The sequence below is a fragment of the Esox lucius genome, chromosome 13, assembly GCF_011004845.1.
Source record: "Esox lucius isolate fEsoLuc1 chromosome 13, fEsoLuc1.pri, whole genome shotgun sequence".
Lineage (NCBI taxonomy): Eukaryota > Metazoa > Chordata > Actinopteri > Esociformes > Esocidae > Esox > Esox lucius.
This window is the reverse complement of record NC_047581.1, coordinates 20,311,289-20,331,827: the sequence shown is the minus strand read 5'-3', so window position 1 is coordinate 20,331,827 and position 20,539 is coordinate 20,311,289. Positions and strand designations below refer to the sequence as shown.

The window sequence follows — 20,539 nt, the reverse complement described above, 5'->3', positions numbered from 1 at the left end:
TTTTAACATGTCTTTTGTCTGTGTTTTATGGTCCAGCTGCAAATGTTGTCATGCCCATTAAGTGCCATGCTAAACCCAATGTTATCGTCATTTAAACTTCAGTAGCTCCACACACCCAAACACACTTCTTCCCAGCCTTTTTTCCCAAACAGGACAGAGCCTAATGATTTCCTTCGGGGCTGGCCTCGTCTGGGGTACAGGGTGGAGTGTTTGTCCTGGGACCCAGGGCTGTTCTGGGTGGAACCATAAATCACTAAGCTTTGGGACATAAATTACAATAACCCTTTGCTGTGGTAAAACGTTGACTTCTCATAAGGGGCAGTCACTCTAGGGGTGAAGGGGATTTGGGCCAATAATCAGAGGATACTGTTTCTAATCTCTTAGCTGACAAGGTAAATACTTTGTTGTGTATTAAACCTAAATACTAAAACCTAAATGCTCCTGTTAATCATGCTGGATAAGAGCTTCTGTCAAATGTCTTAATGTTCACAGGGGACTGGTGTCTTCCTCACCGGCCCGAGTACAGCCTTATGAGATTGGACTCCCCAGAGTACAGTCTCATTTTGAGATAGGACTCCCCAGAGTACAGCCTCATTATGAGATAGGACTCCCCCGAGTACAGGCTCATTATGAGATAGGACTCCCCCGAGTACAGCCTCATTATGAGATAGGACTCCCCCGAGTACAGCCACATTATGAGATAGGACTCCCCCGAATACAGCCTCATTGTGAGATAAGACTCCCCTGAGTACAGCCTCATTATAAAAATACCCTCCCTGTGTACAGCTGTGTCCAGGGTTTGCCTGTGGGGGGCTGAGGGTGACAGGGATGTTGTGATGTGACAGCTCCTGTTCAGAGAGCCCTGCCAGGTGAGCCAAACTAATTCCCCCATCCTGCCTCGAGGAGCTACAGGAGATACAGAGGGAAAGTTAGAGAAGCACTCACAGGTTTATTGAGAACAAGGTCTAAGATTGTATATAGCTCTGTAGGATGTTGCTGTGATTGTGTGTCCATAGAGATATGAGTATGTTTCCTTAGAGTCACTGTGTATGTGATGTTAGTTATTGGTTGAAGTAGATATGAGACATGGACTTTAGTCCATTGAATTGTGAAGTCTTGTCATCCTGTCATCTACTTTTACACATTATATCCACCTTTACCTCTATGTCTACCTACTACCTCTAACTCTACCTTTATCTCTATGTCTACCTACTACCTCTAACTCTACCTTTATCTCTATGTCTACCTACTACCTCAAACTCTACCTCTATGTCTACCTACTACCTCTAACTCTACCTCTATGTCTACCTACTACCTTTAACTCTACCTCTATCTCTATGTCTACCTACTACCTCTAACTCCACCTCTATCTCTGTCTACCTACTACCTCAAACTCTACGTCTATCTCTATGTCTACCTACTACCTCTAACTCCACCTCTATCTCTGTCTACCTACTACCTCTAACTCCACCTCTATCTCTGTTTACCTACTACCTCTAACTCTATGTCTATCTACTACCTCTAACTCTACCTCTAACCAATACCTCTATCTCACTACTGTGACTGACTTTTCCACCATTGCTGGTCCGAGCCGTCTTCGGAGGGGCATGATCGGCAGGCATTTTCTACCGGTGGCCTTGAAAAACTGAAAACTTTAGTCATTGGCGATTCCATTACCCGCAGTATTAGACTAAAGAATCAGCCGGAGATTGTACATTGTTTACCGGGGGCAGAGCCACCGACGTAGCCGCAAATCTGGGGTTAGTCCTAGCGAAGTCTAAAACTGGCAAGTATAGAGAGTACAGATATTGTTATTCACTTTGGCACCAACGACGTTAGGATGAAACAGTCAGAGGTTACGAAGCAGAACATAGCATCAGCATGTAAATTTAGCTAGAAAGATGTGTCGGCATCGAGTCATTGTCTCTGGCCCCCTCCCAGCTTGGGGTGGTGACGAGCTCTACAGCAGACTTGCGCAACTCAATCGCTGGCTGAAAACGGAGTTCTGCCCGTCGCAGAAGGTAGAGTATGTAGATAACTGGCTTTCTTTTTGGGACTCTCCCAGAAATAGGGCCAGCCCTGACCTGCTATCGACGGACTCCATCCTAGCTGGAGTGGTGCTCGTCTTTTATCAAGGAACATTGACAGGAGTCTCACTCCTATAGCCTTAACATGAGATAGGGTGCAGGTCAGGCCGCAGCTTTACCTATTGCCACTGTGACTCGTTACAGGCTGAGAAAAGTTAAACAAGGTAGTGCTAACAAAAAGAACCTTATTAAGATAAAGCCTTCCTCCACCTCGGTCACAAATAAAAATAAAAATGACTGTATCACCTCGCATCTCAAAATGGGACTCCTAAATGTTAGATCCCTTGCTCCAAAGGCAGTTGCCGTAAATGAATTAATCTCTGATCATGAACTAGATGTTATTGGTTTATGTGAAACCTGGCTAAAGCCTAATAAATTCACTGCCTTAAATGAGGCCTGTCCTCCTGGTTATACTAGTGATCATATCCCTCGTGCATCCCGAAAAGGAGGGGGTGTCGCTAATATTTTTGACAGTAAATATAAATTTACTCTCAAGAATATCACTGAGTTTCATTCTTTAGAAGTTTTACTACTGAAAGTTAACCAGGCCGATAAATCGTTTTACATAGCTACTATTTATAGGCTCCCCGGGCCATACATAATGTGCCTCAATTCCGGAATTCTTGTCTAATCTTGTAGTCATGGCAGATAGTATTCTAATTTTTGGCGATTTCAATATTCATATGGAAAAGCCATAATTGAATCAATGGGTTTTATCCAACATGTCTCAGGTCCAATACATTGCCACAATCACAGCTTAGATTTAGTCCTGTCACGAGAAATAGATACACCTTAGAAAAATGTGTTTCCCAACAACTGAATGCCTTACTAAATACCAAAAAATATTTATGAAATACTCCAGTCCGGTTTCAGATTCCATCATTGTACTGAGACTGCACTCGTGAAGGTAACAAATTACCTTCTAATGGCCTCAGACAAAGGTTCCGCATCCGTCCTGTTGCTTCTTGATCTTAGTGCTGCTTTTGACACTATTGATTACTCCCTTCTCTTAGAGAGACTGGAAACCCATATTGGGCTACGTGGACATGTTCTAGCCTGGTTTAAATCTTATTTATCTGAAAGATATCTGTTTGTTAGTGTGGATGGCATATCCTCTGACAAGTCAAAGGTATGCTTTGGTGTTCCTCAAGGCTCGGTTCTGGGCCCATTATTGTTCTCACCATATATGCTCCCTCTGGGCGATGTAATCTGAAATCACAATGTAAACTTTCACTGTTACGCTGATGACACACAGTTATATATTTCAATGAAGCATGGAGAAGCCCCTAAATTAGCTACTTTGGAAGCATGCGTTTCAGATATTAGGAAGTGGATGACAGAGAATTTCTTGCTCTTAAACTCAAGGAAACCAGAAATGCTCGTTTTAGGACCCAAGAAACAAAGAGCATTGTTAGCAGATCTCACTGGGAACCTCGACGGCTGCATGGTCGTATCCCAAAAAACTGTAAAAAGCCTTGGCGTTACCCTTGACCCTGACCTCTCACTTGAAGAACATATAAAATATATCTCAAGAGTTGCTTATTTTCATCTTCGAAACATAGCAAAAATTAGAAACTTTCTATCAAAAACTGATGCAGAAAAATTAATCCATGCTTTCGTTACTTCTAGATTAGATTACTGCAATGCTCTTCTCTCTGGTTATCCAGATAAATTAATAAATAAACTTCAATTAGTGCTGCACACGGCTGCTAGAATCCTAACTAGATCAAAAAAATTTGAATCACATTACTCCTGTCCTAGCATCCTTACACTGGCTGCCTGTTAGGGTTAGGGCTGATTTTAAGGTTTTACTCTTAACCTATAAATCAATACATGGACTTGCTCCTACTTACCTTGCTGAAATGATCCAGTCATACATACCTACACGTAACCTACAATCGCAAGATGCAGGCCTTTTAATTGTACCTAGAATTTCTAAACAAACAGCTGGCGGCAGGGCCTTTTCTCATAGAGCTCCACAACCGTGGAATTAACTTCCAATTAAGGTTAGAAATGCAAACTCAGTGCAAACTTTCAAGTGTCTACTAAAAACTCATCTCTACAGCACAGTTTATAATTAGGTGTAGCCTGGCCTGGGAGCGTGAAGGTGACCAGAAGGCTTGTGCAATTCGCCTGTACGCTGCTGGCAATACTCGGCCCTCATTCAGGGGGGTTGCGGTTGGTGGGTGTCCCTTTGGTTGATGCCTGGCAATGTGGGTGGATTGATTTCCTGCCTGTTGGGCCCTGTTCGGGGCCTCCCCCGGGTAGGGCCACAGTGTCGCCGGACCCCCCCGTCTCAGTTCCAAGGTGTTACGCTGCTATATTATTGTGCTGGGGGATATGAGGAATGCACTTTCTAACTTTTCTCAGTCTCCTCCAGTTTTACATTTTAGGAAGAGATGAGGTCCTGGTCCACACCTGCGGAGTACCTGGTTTGGGGGGCCCGTTGCTGTCCCTGCCCTTGTCCACCTGGTCATACTTTTGACCTAGTCTAGAATCAAATAGACTCTGGATTTAGCCCAGAGAAATGTATTTATTATTCCAATTGGACTCTTAATATCTCACCCGGCACAGCCAGAAGAGGACTGGTCACCCCTCTGAGCCTGGGTCCTCTCTAGGTTTCTTCCTAAAATTCGGTCTTCTTAGGGAGTTTTTCCTAGCCACTGAAATCCAACACTACTGTTGTTTGCTCCTTGGGGTTTAAGGCCGGGTGTCTCTGTAAAGCACTTTGTGACAACTGCTGTTGTAAAAAGGGCTTTATAAATCAATTTGATTGATTGATTGAAGCACTGTCAGCACGACAGACAGCCTGACAGAGAGGACTGGGACTCTGACTGGGAGGGGGCAGAGTAAAGGTGAAACTCAGTGATGGCAGAGTTGTGACAATACTGTCTGTAGTATTACATCTCAGTATTGAGTGTTGTTTTCAATAAGTGCTGTCCCAATGGATGTGTGTACTCTCTGACCCTCCCTGCAACTCCCATGTCTGCTTTCAGTTGAGGATTGACACAACATGAACTGCTAACAGACTTTAAAGAAACACATGGCTTTTCTATGGAACTTCACTATTGCCATTAAGCCTACAGTGCACATTTTGTTCCCATTCTTTGCCTTGCCCTTCTTTGCCTCACAAGTCTTGGCTCAACTTCCAGACCCATGGTGTAATTACTAGGTCTTAATTGTTTTCTATGAGGTTGGAGAGATATTGTCTTACCGCTGGACTAGGAACACAATGGGCTTTATCTCTGATTAAGCTTGAAAATAATAAGTATTTGCAGATGGAGGCACTTTCATAGCCTGCCAGAAAACATGGATGTGATGAATGTCTGGATCCTCTCACCCTTCCCAAGTAACAACACTCCTGTTTTCAGTGGGGATATCCCAAGTTACACCACATCAAATAATTATATCAAAATGATGCCTCATTTAGATCGCTTCATTACAACATAATGTCAAGTGTGTTCCATAAAAGCTAGGTTACCAACACTAGCTGTCTGTCTCTTTAGAGTGTCCCCTGCAGTATCAGGGGACGTTTCAAATGTAAATCCGCCTGTCAGACATGCAACCTGTGTTTGTCCTCCCGTCTTCCTCCCAGCAGGGGCTTCAGCTGGCTGGTATGTGACCATGCCATTTGATAGAGTACGGTGGATACAGTAGAGACAGGCCCTGGAAAACATCACCACACCAGCTTATCTTCTGGATGGGGCCGCCCCGCAGGCAGGCAGGGAGACAGACAGATATACAGGCAGCACTTTTGGACACTTGAAGGGATGTTTCGCTGAATTAGTGCGGCTGTCAGAGCTCTGCATAGAGGGGAGGGGGGGTCCCTATCAAGAATGGTCTTACACCCAGGCAGAGGCTGCGGCTTCTGGGACGCAATTCTGATGTGGCCGGGAGGCAAAGGCATGATGTCTGCAATAAGCCTCAAAAATGTAATCTGTGTTTTCACAGCTCAGCACGGCTTATCAGAGGCCTACACTCTAAGCCCCTTGCTTTAAACACGGCTGGGCTGCAGATTGCCATTAACAAGGGGAGAGTGTGTGCATATATGAATGTGTGTGTGTGTGTGGGAGAGTGTGTGCATATATGAATGTGTGTGTGTGTGGGTGGGAGAGCGAGTTGTTAAGGATTTGTATGGTCATGGATGCAGCGGTAGCGTTTGATTAGCCGTCGTAATGGCGGTCGTTTTTTAATGGCTGCGCTGTAAGTGGAAAGACCTCTGTGTGCTGTCACAGGTGTAGGCTGCAGAGACCCGCTCCACTCTCTGAGTACCTCCGTTCCCACTCTTCTAAGACCTATGTCAAAAATGAAATCTGCCGACCCAACAAAAAGCCCCTATTTTCCAACGCTGTACCTGAAGTGGCCCCTCCTCTCAACCACACTCCTCTGCATAGGACCCACATTCCCCTTCGCTGTGTTAACAGGCTTGGAAAACCTCATGCCAAATCATTTTCCTTTGAACAGTGTGTTTTTGTGTGTGTGTGTTGGTGATTTGCTTGTGCCAACTGCCTTCAGTGTTTCTTGTGGATACTCCCTATGAGTGAGTTAAAGGATGACACTACAGTTTTGCTTGGGTCACCACACCCGCTGTAATATATCAGCACATTTTTGAAGACAAACAGATTTAGTCCAGAACCTTGTTTAGCAGCTCCTTCTCTCCCTCTCTATCAGAATGATCATGACTCAACACATTTCCTGTCTCTGTTTAAGGCCAGAACCTGAAGGAGACTCATGAAGTGTAGGACAGGGGAGCTGTCCTGGAAATTGAATGTACTTTGTGAAAAAAAAACAATTTGTAATACGGCCAAATCCATTTACTTCACATCTGTCAGGGAAATTATTAACATGAGAAGGAGCAGGCGAGAGTGAGGGAACATTGAGGAGAGTTTGGTGTCTGAGCTGTTTGTCTGCATCTGTTTGTCCGGTTATGAATGCAGCTCTGGAAACAAACAGCTCTATTTATCATATCTGACTGGAAACTGTCTTTCTCTCCCTGTCTTTCTGCTTCCTCTTTTTATCTCCAGTCTGTCTATCTGCCCTGTGTTTCTGTCTCTTTCAGTCTTTCTCTACCTGTCTCCCCATCTTTACTTTCCCTTCTTATTGCCCTCTGTCTCTCTCTCATGTTGCATACACAAAAAAAGGCATCTTAAACATCCATATTTGTCTACCCCTAGCAGTATGCAGATGGGCCTGTGCTGCTGAGATACATGGGTGTGTAAATGCTGAGCGACAGCAGCACAAGTGCAGAGCACAAATTGGAAGCAGCTGAAGGCGAGGGGAGCTGAGGGGAGGCGAGGGGAGCTGAAGGGAGGCGTGGGGAGTTGATGGGAGGAGAGGTGAGCTGAAAGCCCCTGATGAGTTTAGAGAGCCACCTTCCAGCCACTCTGTTCTCTACTCAGAGGGGAATAGTCACAACATCCATTCATTCTCATGTGTCAGCAGTCAATTTATTAGCATGACCAGCCATTAGTTAACCAAAGCAAGCATGGGAAAGGAAACTTTTTTACTGCCTTTATCTGCCTCTCTCGTGTACCCTTCTTTTGATTTGTGTGTTTTCGTTTGTTTAGGCGGAAATGGTAAAGTGTTATTTTAGACTGTTTTGAAGCAAGTTTTCTAAAGGAAGCCAACTATTGCCACAGCTCAGATGAGGGCTGAGATTCCCTGAGCTGTGTGCTGGTCCGTTTATTCATGGTTTCCCTGGCCCCCCCTTTTGAGTCCTTTGGGAAAAGTGTATTATTAACGAATGCACTTCTTCCTATGGGGAAGGCTACGGGATGAAAACAGGGAGACTCATGGATGCCTGTCCACCACACGCACGCAGACACACACAAACACAGGCACAAACAGTTCTGCCCAATGACAGCCATCTAATCCCAAAAAAATCAGAGGCATTTCCTCTCATGCTGCCATTGAAAAGGACCTGTGTGCTGTGTGAGAAACCCATGATCCTTCTGGCCCTCTGCTGCTCTGAACCCTGCTAGTGTTCGTAGGACTGTCAATGGGAACGGGCAGAACGAGAGCGGATGTGAGTGAAAGGAAAAGGAAGGCCAATTGGTGTTGTGTGACAAAGAGAGCCATCCCATTCTTGTAGTTTTGGGTCAGCACTGCTACTGACCTCAGCTCTCATCTCCCTGTGTTACCCTCCGTTCTCAGGATTAGCTGCCTGGGTGCGAGGTCAGCCATGGTGTGTTGCTGCAGCCCTCAACAGGCTTTACATTCAGGGGAATATCATCACATCTGCTAGGCCTATCTGCTGTCCCTCAACCATCTGTGTTAACCAGTGACCATCCCTCAACCATCAGCCTTAACCAGTGACCATCCCTCAACCATCAGTTTTAACCAGTGACCATCCCTCAACCATCAGTTTTAACTAGTGACCATCCCTCAACCATCAGTTTTAACCAGTTACCATCCCTCAACCATCAGTTTTAACCAGTGACCATCCCTCAACCATCAGTTTTAACCAGTGACCATCCCTCAACCATCAGCGTTAACCAGTTACCATCCCTCAACCATCAGTTTTAACCAGTGACCATCCCTCAACCATCAGCGTTAACCAGTTACCATCCCTCAACCATCAGCGTTAACCAGTTACCATCCCTCAACCATCAGTTTTAACCAGTGACCATCCCTCAACCATCAGCGTTAACCAGTTACCATCCCTCAACCATCAGTTTTAACCAGTGACCATCCCTCAACCATCAGCGTTAACCAGTTACCATCCCTCAACCATCAGCATTAACCAGTTACCATCCCTCAACCATCAGTTTTAACCAGTGACCATCCCTCAACCATCAGTGTTAACCAGTTACCATCCCTCAACCATCAGTTTTAACCAGTGACCATCCCTCAACCATCAGCGTTAACCAGTTACCATCCCTCAACCATCAGTTTTAACCAGTGACCATCCCTCAACCATCAGCGTTAACCAGTTACCATCCCTCAACCATCAGCATTAACCAGTTACCATCCCTCAACCATCAGTTTTAACCAGTGACCATCCCTCAACCATCAGTGTTAACCAGTTACCATCCCTCAACCATCAGCGTTAACCAGTTACCATCCCTTAAACATCAATTTTAAACAAGTTTTAAACGAGTGACAGTCCCTCAACCATCAGACAATGGCAGCGTTGTCTCAGGGTGATGGTGATAATGTACTTCACAGCTCTGATGAGTTCACCTGGCCTGGTGCTGGATCCCAATGGAGCTGCCCTCCCTCCCGTCTTCTCCTCTCTTTTGGTCTGCTTCTCAGTCGTTGTGCAGTTTGTCAGTCCTGGCTGCCTCTCAATTCTACACACTGCAAATTTTCCCGCAGTTTTTTCACTGTCTGTAGTATTTCATTAAAGCCCTGGGCAGCTGTAGATATTAATCTAAATGGCATTATGAAACCAGCATGGAAACAGTATTGTGAGTTGCTATGTTTTTGTGAACTTGTTATACTGTTTGCAGTATCTGTTATTGTGTACTCCCACATGTCTTCATTATCTGGTTGCAGATTCTACATCTTTATAAGAGCTGCTAAACATATTGCAGCACCACATGAGAAGGACCCAACGTGTTTTGGCTTTAGTGGGTAGGGACTGGGGAGACTAACCCAGCCATTCCTGCCCACCACACATCTCAAGCCCAACCCACTGACAGACAGCCACAACAAAACTGGGCGGATGGGTGGCCATCTTGTTGTAACTCCTTATTTTAAGGACCTTCTTTCTTCTTTCAAACCTGCAGCTGTTAGATGTCAGAGAGCCCGGCCCAGCGGCCACACCTCTCTCCCTGGTCTGTCCTGCTCACACGGTGCTGAGTCAGAAGGAGACAGGTTCTGGTGATGGTAGTGATTATTTCTGGGCTGTGAAAGGGGGCTGGAGAAGAAGGGGTTTTGGATGAGCGAACTAAAGACTAATGAGAGATGCCTGGCTTGTTGAGCAGCAATGAGAGACCACGGAGGACAAGGCATCTCTATAGGTTCTGTGGAACCAATTGCCTTGACTGAGGAAAATGACATCACCACATAGGCCTGGACAGAGAACAATGGAAGGTGTAGGACGGTCTCTGAAGATCAGATGTCTGATGTAGTAGGCCAAATAAAAGTCTGGCAATGACTTTTCATTTACAGTAGGGTGTGGAGGATATACAGAATGTGTGAAGATCAGAGAATCTGATAAGACCCATGAGAAAACCCTGTCTCTCATCGTGTGTGTGTGTCTGAATTGTGCCATATGTCATATAATGACAGTCCTCTTCATCACAGCCCTGTAGCTGACATTTAATCTGGCACTTAGAGAGTGTGTGTGAGTGAATACAGTGTCGATACACACCCCAGACACATGCAGTGGGCTGTTTAGGCAGCACTAACAGAGCATGTCTGACATGCATCATTTAAAAGAGGTCATATCTCCTCCTCTGACCTGACTCTTCCACTGTCATGCCTCAGAGACCTTGGGACTGCATCATACAGCCATCACTCACTCTGGCACACACTGGCTTCTAGCTGCACTCCTTGCGCAGACTACAGGGGCATGGACTTTTGCCGAACCAACCTGAAGAATGCTGTGACTGTGTTAGGGCAGTGTTCAGGGCTGAAGGAGGCAGTGACTGTGTTAGGGCAGTGTTCAGGGCTGAAGGATGCCGTGACTGTGTTAGAGCAGTTTTCAGTGCTGAAGGATGCTGTGACTGTGTTAAGGCAGTGGTCTGGGGTGAAGAATGCTGTGACTGTGTTAAGGTAGTGTTCAGTGCTGAAGGATGCTGTGACTGTTAGGGCAGTGTTCAGGGCTGAAGGATGCTGTGACTGTGTTAAGGCAGTTTGCCAAAGGCCCTGTGGGTTGACATCATTAACAACAGGACACTCTCCTGAAGGGGTTAATGGCCCCAGTGTTCTGGTTGGACCCCAGGCTAACCGCCACGGCCAAGCAGAGACTCCCTTCTCTGGTTAGAAACAGACAGGCTGATCCGAGATCTATGTGTTCCTACCTCCTCAGGTGTTTATTGTCAAGCATCCAGACAGGACAATTAATTGAACTATTGGAAATGTTCGTTTGCATAGTAATTTCCCTAATATTTGAATTAACACCAGCACGTTCAAGACATATAATGCAGGATTGTGGCTGTACATCTCAGAACAATTAAGTGGTATGAGTGAGCATCACACAGAAACTTGATACAGTTACGTTACAATTGTCTTCAAACTTACAAAGCTCCGGGAGAGCTCAATTGAAAATGTGATTCACGCTACCTCAAAAATCAAGCTATCGATATCTTTACGTTTACACAACAAAATAATCTAGCCTTGAGTCTTCTTCGAAATGTCTCAGAAAATTTAGTGTAATGTGAAGTAGCCCTAAGTGCTACATGGTGAGATACAAATAGGGCCTCCAATCACAACAGGAGAAGAGGCAGGAAAAGAGACAGGAGAAGAGGCAGAAAAAGAGACAGGAGAAGAGGCAGGAGAAGGGTCATTCTTCATTACTGGCTGGGTGATGTCATCATGGCTGTTTTGTTTCTGTTGGATCACCTCCATGTTGTCTGTCTGAAGGGTTCACCTGACAGCAACTGCACTGTCTGGGTCTGGGAAACACTGGAAAGATCAGGCAAATAACCTCTAACAGGGCCAGCATGCTGTCTGAGAAAAACACCTCAGCTAAAAGACAAACGCTGAGTTTTGTTGAAATAATGCGCTGGTTCTGACTCCTCAGTCTCCTCAAAGAATATGGTCCTTCCTGGGAGTCTTCTCAGTCTTTACATCCTAATTACAACCTATTTGAGACATTATTCCCAGCTAATTGGTTTTTGTCCAAACTTCCGATATGGCTGTGTTAATCAGCTGTGAACAGCTTGGTTGCCGATGTGTTACTGAGCCGAATGTGTTGACAATATTTAGATGATTCCTTCCCTCTGTCCTCTGTGGCTCCCTCCCTTGCTCTCCTGCCATGGGTTATCTTTTTACGGCAGTGAAAGACAAGAGCATCCGAACACATGAAATGGTGGCAATGCTCCAAAGGGACACGTTTCTCTGAGTGCTGCCAGGTAGAGAGCAGAGAAAGTAATGAGAAAGGCATGTCCCTCCTCCCCTTTTCATTGTTACCCCTGTTTTGGCAGCGACGGCAGAAGGTTTGGATGGCAGCTTAAAAGAAGTAAGGTCATTGTAATAAAGAGAAGTGGAGAAAAGGGACGGTTGTTCTGTCTGTGAGAGATGAGTTGAAGGTTGGTGTAGGGCCATAACCAGAGAGGAACTGACTGATCTTCTGACCTTAACGGACGCCGAGGATGAAGGTGATGTTGACAGTGATTCAGTGGAGAAGTTGAATTATTGGATTAGAGGGTTAAGGTCTATAACACATTCCAGCGTCTTCTCTTCTCTACACATGGCTGACTGCAGGGGCGGGTGGGGGGAGGGGGGTGGGGCGGGGGGGGGGGGGGGCTTGGGGGCAACAATGGTAGGGCCAGTCAGAACTATAGAACAATACAATGCATTGTTTCCTAATGGCTGTATCCACACTATCCCTGGAAATGTCTCAACAGACATACTTGTGTTCAGTCAAACATATACTGAAACCCTTCAAGCCTGTATAACTCTGAGGACAATGTTCAGTCAAACATACTGAAACCCTTCAAGTCTGTAGACATCTGAGGACAATGTTCAGTCAAACATACTGAAACCCTTCAAGTCTGTAGACATCTGAGGACAATGTTCAGTCAAACATACTGAAACCCTTCAAGTCTGTAGACATCTGAGGACAATGTTCAGTCAAATACTGAAACCTTTCAAGTCTGTAGACATCTGATGACAATGTTCAGTCAAATACTGAAACCTTTCAAGTCTGTAGACATCTGATGACAATGTTCAGTCAAAGATACTGAAACCCTTAAAGCCTGTAAACCTCTTAGGACAATGGCCCTCTATCCATTGGTCAAAGCTGAACTCAAGGAAGCATGTCTTAAATGGTTCATATATTGTATCATTTCCTCTCAGTATTCAGTTACTTGTAGAGGATGGAGATACAAAAGATAGTCCAACAGAGTTCTATCAGCACTGTAGTAACCCCAGTTCTTTTCTCTTTTCTGTTCTTTCCCTCATTCACTGGTGGGCCGGAATGCTGTGGTTAGCATGGACACCTGCCAGAGGTGCAGAGATTCTTGGGGCGTTTAAGAGCGACAGTCCAGTCAGGCCTGGTTCTGACTGACTCTTCCTATTGTACTTTGTCTTTCTGATAGTGAAGGAGTGATGAAGCCCCCACACTGACACCTACTTAGCGGAGGGAGAGGACATGCTGTCAGATACTGCTTGGGATCACTCATCTTTCTCAATAAGCTATTTTTTGCTGTCTTGAATTCCTTTCTACTGGCTGCACCTGACAGAGAAGTAACCTGACCCACAGTACAGCCAGATTCCACAGCTCTACAAAGGGTTCCATAATGTTCCTTAGTGTTCAGTATAGCCCCACAGAGTTCTGCAGTGTTTCAGATGGGTCTTACTATGAGGCCAAGCCTGCCCGGCAGCTGTCCTCCTCGGTGAATCTGTCACAATGGCAGACGGAGGCTATCAACACCCTATAAACACCCAGTGTCTCTGACTGGGTCTCCACTATTTTGGATAATATAGTGAGGTGAAACAGCTGGTTGAAAACACATAGTAAAACAGACTCAACAACAAAACAAAACAAACAGTGAGTGAGAAAATGACAAGTAATAATAGTGCATAGATTGTTTCGTTTGGATACTTTATAGAAATAGATCCGTGTAGCTTGTTTAGTCTGGACACAGTATAAAGGTAATAGATGTGTATAGATTGTTTAGTATAGATACAGTATAGAAATAGATGTGTGTAGCTTGTTTAGTCTGGATACAGTATAAAGGTAATAGGTGTGTATAGATTGTTTAGTCTAGATACAATATAGAAATAGATGTGTGTAGCTTGTTTAGTCTGGATACAGTATAAGGGTAATAGATGTGTATAGATTGTTTAGTCTAGATACAGTATAGAAATAGATGTGTGTAGCTTGTTTAGTCTGCATACTGTATAGAGGTAATAGATGTGTATAGATTGTTTAGTCTAGAGACAGTATAGAAATAGATGTGTGTAGCTTGTTTAGTCTGGATACAGTATAAAGGTATTAGATGTGTATAGATTGTTCAATCCTGATACATTATTGAAGTAATAGATAGCCGCAAACGAGGCAAGTAGCTCCTATGCTGTATTTCTTTTGTAAAAATGTTTGACCACTGGGTTTCATCATGTGAGTGCTCTGGTCCCTTCTCCTCTTATGTTTTAACATGTGAATTTGTTCCACCAAGCCTGACGGATTTCTTTTAATGAAAGAGATAGGGATTAAGATTTAACTCTGTCGCTATAGAAGCAACCAAGGAGCCTGAGGGTTCTATCACACGTCTTGGTTCTGATAACCCACCCCCTCGTTCCCCGCTCCACCCGCTAAAATATGGTAAAAGGATTTACTGCTGAAATTGCACTATATTACTTTCCTTTTCCACTTCTTCAGCATTTCAGCTCACCACCAAGTGATGTCATTTATAATTAAAGCTTTCATAGAGATTTTAAATGAAATACATTTTACGATGTCTTTGTGTAAAGACAGCTTTAATGTACAGTAAATCGGAGTATAATGAAATTAAAATAGTTAATTTAACATGATTGTCCTTTAATTGTCCTTTTTAAAAACAAATTGTGAGTACTGTCTGCTGATAAAACATAGATCGTCTGAAGTCAGATCTTTGTTCTTTTTATACTCTGCTGATTAGATAATACTCTCTCAAAAAACGACCTAGAAACTTCAGCCCAATTCACCCCGACCTAAACCTATTATGTTTTAACAAAGAACCATAAAAAGAGTAATTGGAGAGGGAGAAAAAGAGAGATGATAAATGTGTGGACATAGGAGAGCGAATACTTAACTGATCATTGCACCATGTGATTATTGACCTCTGGCACCAAACTGCACTACACTGCATTTGCACTGCATCTCTTAGCTCCACCTCTGTACAACACTGTAATTGCACCGAATAAACAGTTAGTCTGTGCAACATACCCCTCCCTCTGCAGATAAATATATTCCATCCATAAATGTAATATTCCCACGGAAATATGCCTAAAATCTATATACACTTCAACTGAATGGTTTAGGTTTCCTGTTCCAAAACCATAGATGCCTTCTATGTGTTGACCCTGTGGACGTGTATTCTGTTGGTATCACGTCAAATTCCAGGTAAGAGTTGTTGCACATGATTATGAGTGAGAGAAAGCGAGGATGGAGAAAGATGCGTAATCTTCAGCAGTCTCTCCCACTTATGTGTTGTGTGGAGTAGAGTTGCTGTCCAACAGTTTGTAAAACAGCTGGACCCTCTAGTACTCCATAAACAACCCTACCCTCACTGTGCAAACACACACTGTCTCACACTCATACATTGTGCATACTCTTGCTTATCCATATTCACACACCCACACATATGCAAACACATGCACCGTCCTACTTCCAGTATGAAACATACCCTAATGAACACACAGCCTTACTTCTGGTATTAAACATTCAATAATTAATTCTCTCACTCTGACAAATACACACACGCGCATATACCTCTATATATACCTGGACTCAAACACACACACAAAAGAGATGTACAGGGTAGCAGAGACAGAGAGACTGAAAGACAGAGTGATACAAAGAGAATGACTGGCTGCATGTTTTAATTTATGTGTTTATGTGTCACAGTATCTGGTGGACCATGTTTATGTCCAGTCATACTATATGAAGGAGTTACAGTTAGGTCTGGAAATATTTGGACACTGACACAATTTTCATATTTTTGGCTGTGTATGCCACCACAATGGATTCGAAATGTAACAACCGAGATGCAATTGATGTGCAGACTTTCAGATTTAATTCAAGGGATTGAACAAAAATATTGTATGAAATGTTTAAAAATTGCAACCATTTTCAAATACAATCCCCTTATTTCAGGGGCTCAAATATAATTAGACAAATTAACACCATCATAAATACAATTTTAATTTTTAATACTTTGTTGAGAATCCTTTGCAGGCAATGACTGCTTGAAGTCTGGAATGCATGAACATCATCAAACATTGGGTTTCCTCCTTTGTGATGCTTTGCCAACCCTTTGCTGCAGCTGTCTTCAGTTGTTGTTTGTTCGTGGGTCTTTCTGCCTTAAGTTTTGGCTTCAGCAGGTGAAATGCATGCTCGATCAGGTTGAAATCATGTGATTAACTTGGCCATTGCAGAATATTCCACTTCTTTGCTTTAAAAATCTGTTTGCTTTTGCAGTATGTTTTGGGTCATTGTCCATCTGTAAAGTGAAGCAGCGTCCAATCAACTTCGGTGAATTGGTCTGAATCTGAGCAGACAATATATCTCTATACACTTCAGAATTCATCTGACTGCTTCTGACTTCTGTCACATCATCAATAATCACTAGTGACCCAGTGCCATTGGAAGCCATGCATCCCCATTCCATCACACTGCCTACACCGTGTTTTACAGATGATGTGGTATGCTTCGGATCATAAGCCGTTCCAAGCCTTCTCCATACTTTTTTCTTCCCATCATTCTGGTACAGGTTGATCTTAGTTTCATTTGTCCAAAGAATGCTGTTCCCAAACTGGGCTTTTAATTATTATTTTTTGCCAAAGTCTAATCTGGCCTTTCTATAGGCTTATGAATGGTTTGCACCTTGTGGTGAACCCTCTGTATTTGCTCTCGTTAAGTCTTCTCTTTATGGTAGACTTGGATAATGATTTGCCTGCCTCCTGGAGAGTGTTCTTCACTTGGCTGGATGTTGTGAAGGGGTTTTTCTTTACCAAGGAAAGGATCCTACGATCATCCACTACTGTTGTCTTCCGTGTACGTCCAGGCCTTTTTGTGTTCCAGAGCCCACCAGTGTGTTCTTTTTTTCTCAGAATGAGCCAAACTTTTGATTTGGCCACTTCTAATGTTCCTGCTACCTCTCTGGTGGATTTGTTTTTGTTTTTGCAGCCTGAGTATGGCCTATTGCACTTGCATTGAGAGCTCCTTTGACCGCATGTTGTGGGTTCACAGCAACAGCTTCCAAATGCGAATGCCACACCTGGAATCAACTCCAGGCCTTTCACCTGATTAATTGATGAAGAAATAACGAAGGAATACCCACACCTGTCCATGAAACAGCTTTTGAGTAAATTGTCCAATTACCTGTGGACCCTTGAAAAAGAGGGGGCTACATATTAAAGAGCTGTAATTCCTAAACCCAATTTGGATGTGAATACCCTCAAATTAAAGCTGAGAGACTGAAATTAAATGTTTTGGTTTCCTCATGAAACCTTTTTTTATTTTCTTCATGCAAAGATCAATGCTTATAGTTCACGTCAATGAATAACTGACTTTGGTTAAACCTTTCACCCCTTGTGTGGGAGGGTGTTTGGTACAATTGCGTTGTTAGGGGCTCCCGAGCAGAGAACCATGTTGCTCTCAGTATGCTGAGATAAGGCCCCTTTCTAACACATCCTCCCCTGCTGGGCCCCTGAGGGGGAGCTGCCCTCTGTTGACCCTGAGCTGTAATCACACAAGCCTTTTTATTAGCTGATGAGAGAACAGCCTTCCATAGATTGATGGCTCTGGATTAGTCTTTTCATTTTCTCTTTTTTCCCCCCCCATGTACAGTAAAGAGAGTGAATGTTCTGAAAATTGTTCTCTTTTCCATTATGAACTTCCTCCTTCTTTGTCCCTCTCTCCTGATCCTGTAATCCTCTTCCACAATCTTGGATGTGAACGTCCGCTGTGTGTGTGTGTCTCCTTTTATCCTTACATGTCTTCACATACACATCTCTGTCTGAAGGCATGCTCTGTCCAAGTGTCTTTCAGAGATAAGACACTCATCAGTCTGCCTGCTAGGAAAAGGGGGAAACATGAAGGGGGTGAAGACACCATGAATAGAATCCACCCTGCTTGTTTCTCTCACCCCCCTTCTTTCACTCATTCTGATTCCCTGCCTCCATTTCTTCCAGTGGTTGACATGTCAGGCTGAGGGGTTCCAGTGTTTTGTTTCTTCCAGTGGTTGACATGTCAGGCTGAGGGGTTCCAGTGTTTTGTTTCTTCCAGTGGTTGACATGTCAGGCTGAGGGGTTCCAGTGTTTTGTTTCTTCCAGCGGTTGACATGTCAGGCTGAGGGGTTCCAGTGTTTTGTTTCTTCCAGTGGTTGACATGTCAGGCTGAGGGGTTCCAGTGTTTTGTTTCTTCCAGTGGTTGACATGTCAGGCTGAGGGGTTCCAGTGTTTTGTTTCTTCCAGTGGTTGACATGTCAGGCTGAGGGGTTCCAGTGTTTTGTTTCTTCCAGTGGTTGACATGTCAGGCTGAGGGGTTCCAGTGTTTTGTTTCTTCCAGTGGTTGACATGTCAGGCTGAGGGGTTCCAGTGTTTTGTTTCTTCCAGTGGTTGACATGTCAGGCTGAGGGGTTCCAGTGTTTTGTTTCTTCCAGTGGTTGACATGTCAGGCTGAGGGGTTCCAGTGTTTTGTTTCTTCCAGTGGTTGACATGTCAGGCTGAGGGGTTCCAATGTTTTGTTTCTTCCAGTGGTTGACTTGTCAGGCTGAGAGGTTCCAGTGCTTTGTTTCTTCCAGTGGTTGACATGTCAGGCTGAGGGGTTCCAGTGTTTTTTTTCTTCCAGTGGTTGACATGTCAGGCTGAGGGGTTCCAGTGTTTTGTTTCTTCCTGTGGTTGACATGTCGTGTTGAGCTGGTCCAGTGTTTTGCTTCTTCCAGTGGTTGACATGTCATGTTGAGGTGGTCCAGTGTTGTTTCTTCCTAACCGCATGTCAGTTTGCTAATGAGCATTGAGATTTGTGCCCAGCTCGTGCACCTTGCGATTTCCATCAACCTGATTGTGGAAGGCCCTCACAGAGAAAAGTGCAGCGTTACTCCATTGTGAAGTAGAGAGGAAGTGTACATGAAATCACAAATCACGGTTGCCCATAGCTATATTTTACTTCAAAGAAATGATCACTGAAACTTTTCCTTCCTATTGTCTGTCACATTGATCAGGTTTTCTACCACTGTGTTCTGTTAAGGGCAATGTGGCATTCTCTCCAGTATGCCAAAACTGACTGAGGGGGTTCTGAAGGTAAATCTGTCAATGGTGGGACCTTTGTTATAGAATGATTGCGAATCACTTCCTCTTTGGTAGAATACATATATAAAGGAGATGCTGGTAGTTTCAGCCCTTAAACTTCTACAAGGGGCATAGAAGAACAACAGAATGTATATTTTGTACTTTCTGATGGCAGAGATCGCCCTTCATGCATTGTTTCCCCATGCAGAGCCTTGATTAAGCCACAGTGTCTAGGTAGAATTTATTTTGGGGGTCCTGGCATTGTGTAACTGGGATACACTGTCAGCGCCCAAGTCTGACAGAACTTGTACAGAAGATCTGAGGATCTAGATTTGAGCCGCTGTCTCTATGGGCCTCTCCTTCAGACCTTTATTGTTTGCTGTGTATTTCAGCCGGGATGCTGAAAAAGCCCAAGCCCCCACGTCTGCTATATGACACTGAGAGCACTCAGCACACACTTAATAAATGGGCTCTTTAAAATAAACGATTCCTCTTTTAGCCACAGTAGAACAGTAATGACAGGGAGGAGTAAGTGCATGCTTGAAAGGCATTGGGTAGGCGTGTTTGTGTTTGTGTGTGTGTGTGGGTGTGTTTGTTGCTTGCTTTTTGAAATAGGCATGTTGTAGAACCCCCCCCCCACACACACGTGCATATGTGCACATTGACACACACACACACACAACTGTCCTAGTTACTTTCTGTCCAACTACTTAAGCAACCACATTGCCGCCTGCCACTGGTTAAACACTCAATTACCCTAAACCAGAGAGCCTTTGTTCAATCAATTACCCCTCTCCTGAAGCAGTGGCCCCCACCCGCTCGCTCTCATCCAGCCTGTCTCTCCCCTGATGGTCTGGTCCTCCCCATTTCATCAGGTTATGTTCTACACGGAGCACGCAAACGGATCTCCAATAGTGAAACAGTTAAACAGCCTGCTGGGAGGGCTAGAGGGCTGTCTATTCCTGACTGTCTATGAAACAAGGACCTAACTCTGCCCAGGCCTCGGCAGCTGGGTTAAGAAGAGAGAGAATTGCAGTGGCTTGATGGGTTTGGGGTGAGATCGCAAGTGTCTGTAGCACGACAGACCAGTGTGGAGATGAGAAGCTTTTATCTGCGCTCAGAGAGTAGCATACCACTCACACACACACTGTCAGTATTATTCTTGGCTTGCCCATTCATTAAATGCCAGGGAGAGAGAGTTGTGCCAGCTCACGCTTGCCTGGTCTCGCTCGCCTGGTGCTGAAAGCTCAAGTCCTTCTTAAGGTAATTTCACTGATATTAGTTCTCACAAAGCCACTGGATTCAGTTGAATGAACAGAGTTATTTTTACGAAATACAGCACAGAT

The 20,539-nt window shown here is 44.3% G+C and overlaps 1 protein-coding gene across 4 annotated transcripts in view; it reads left to right on the top strand.

The window, feature by feature from the left end:
• Positions 1-20,539, top strand: part of emid1 (EMI domain containing 1) — a 64,139-nt gene that overhangs the window by 12,170 nt on the left and 31,430 nt on the right. The window lies entirely within an intron of this gene.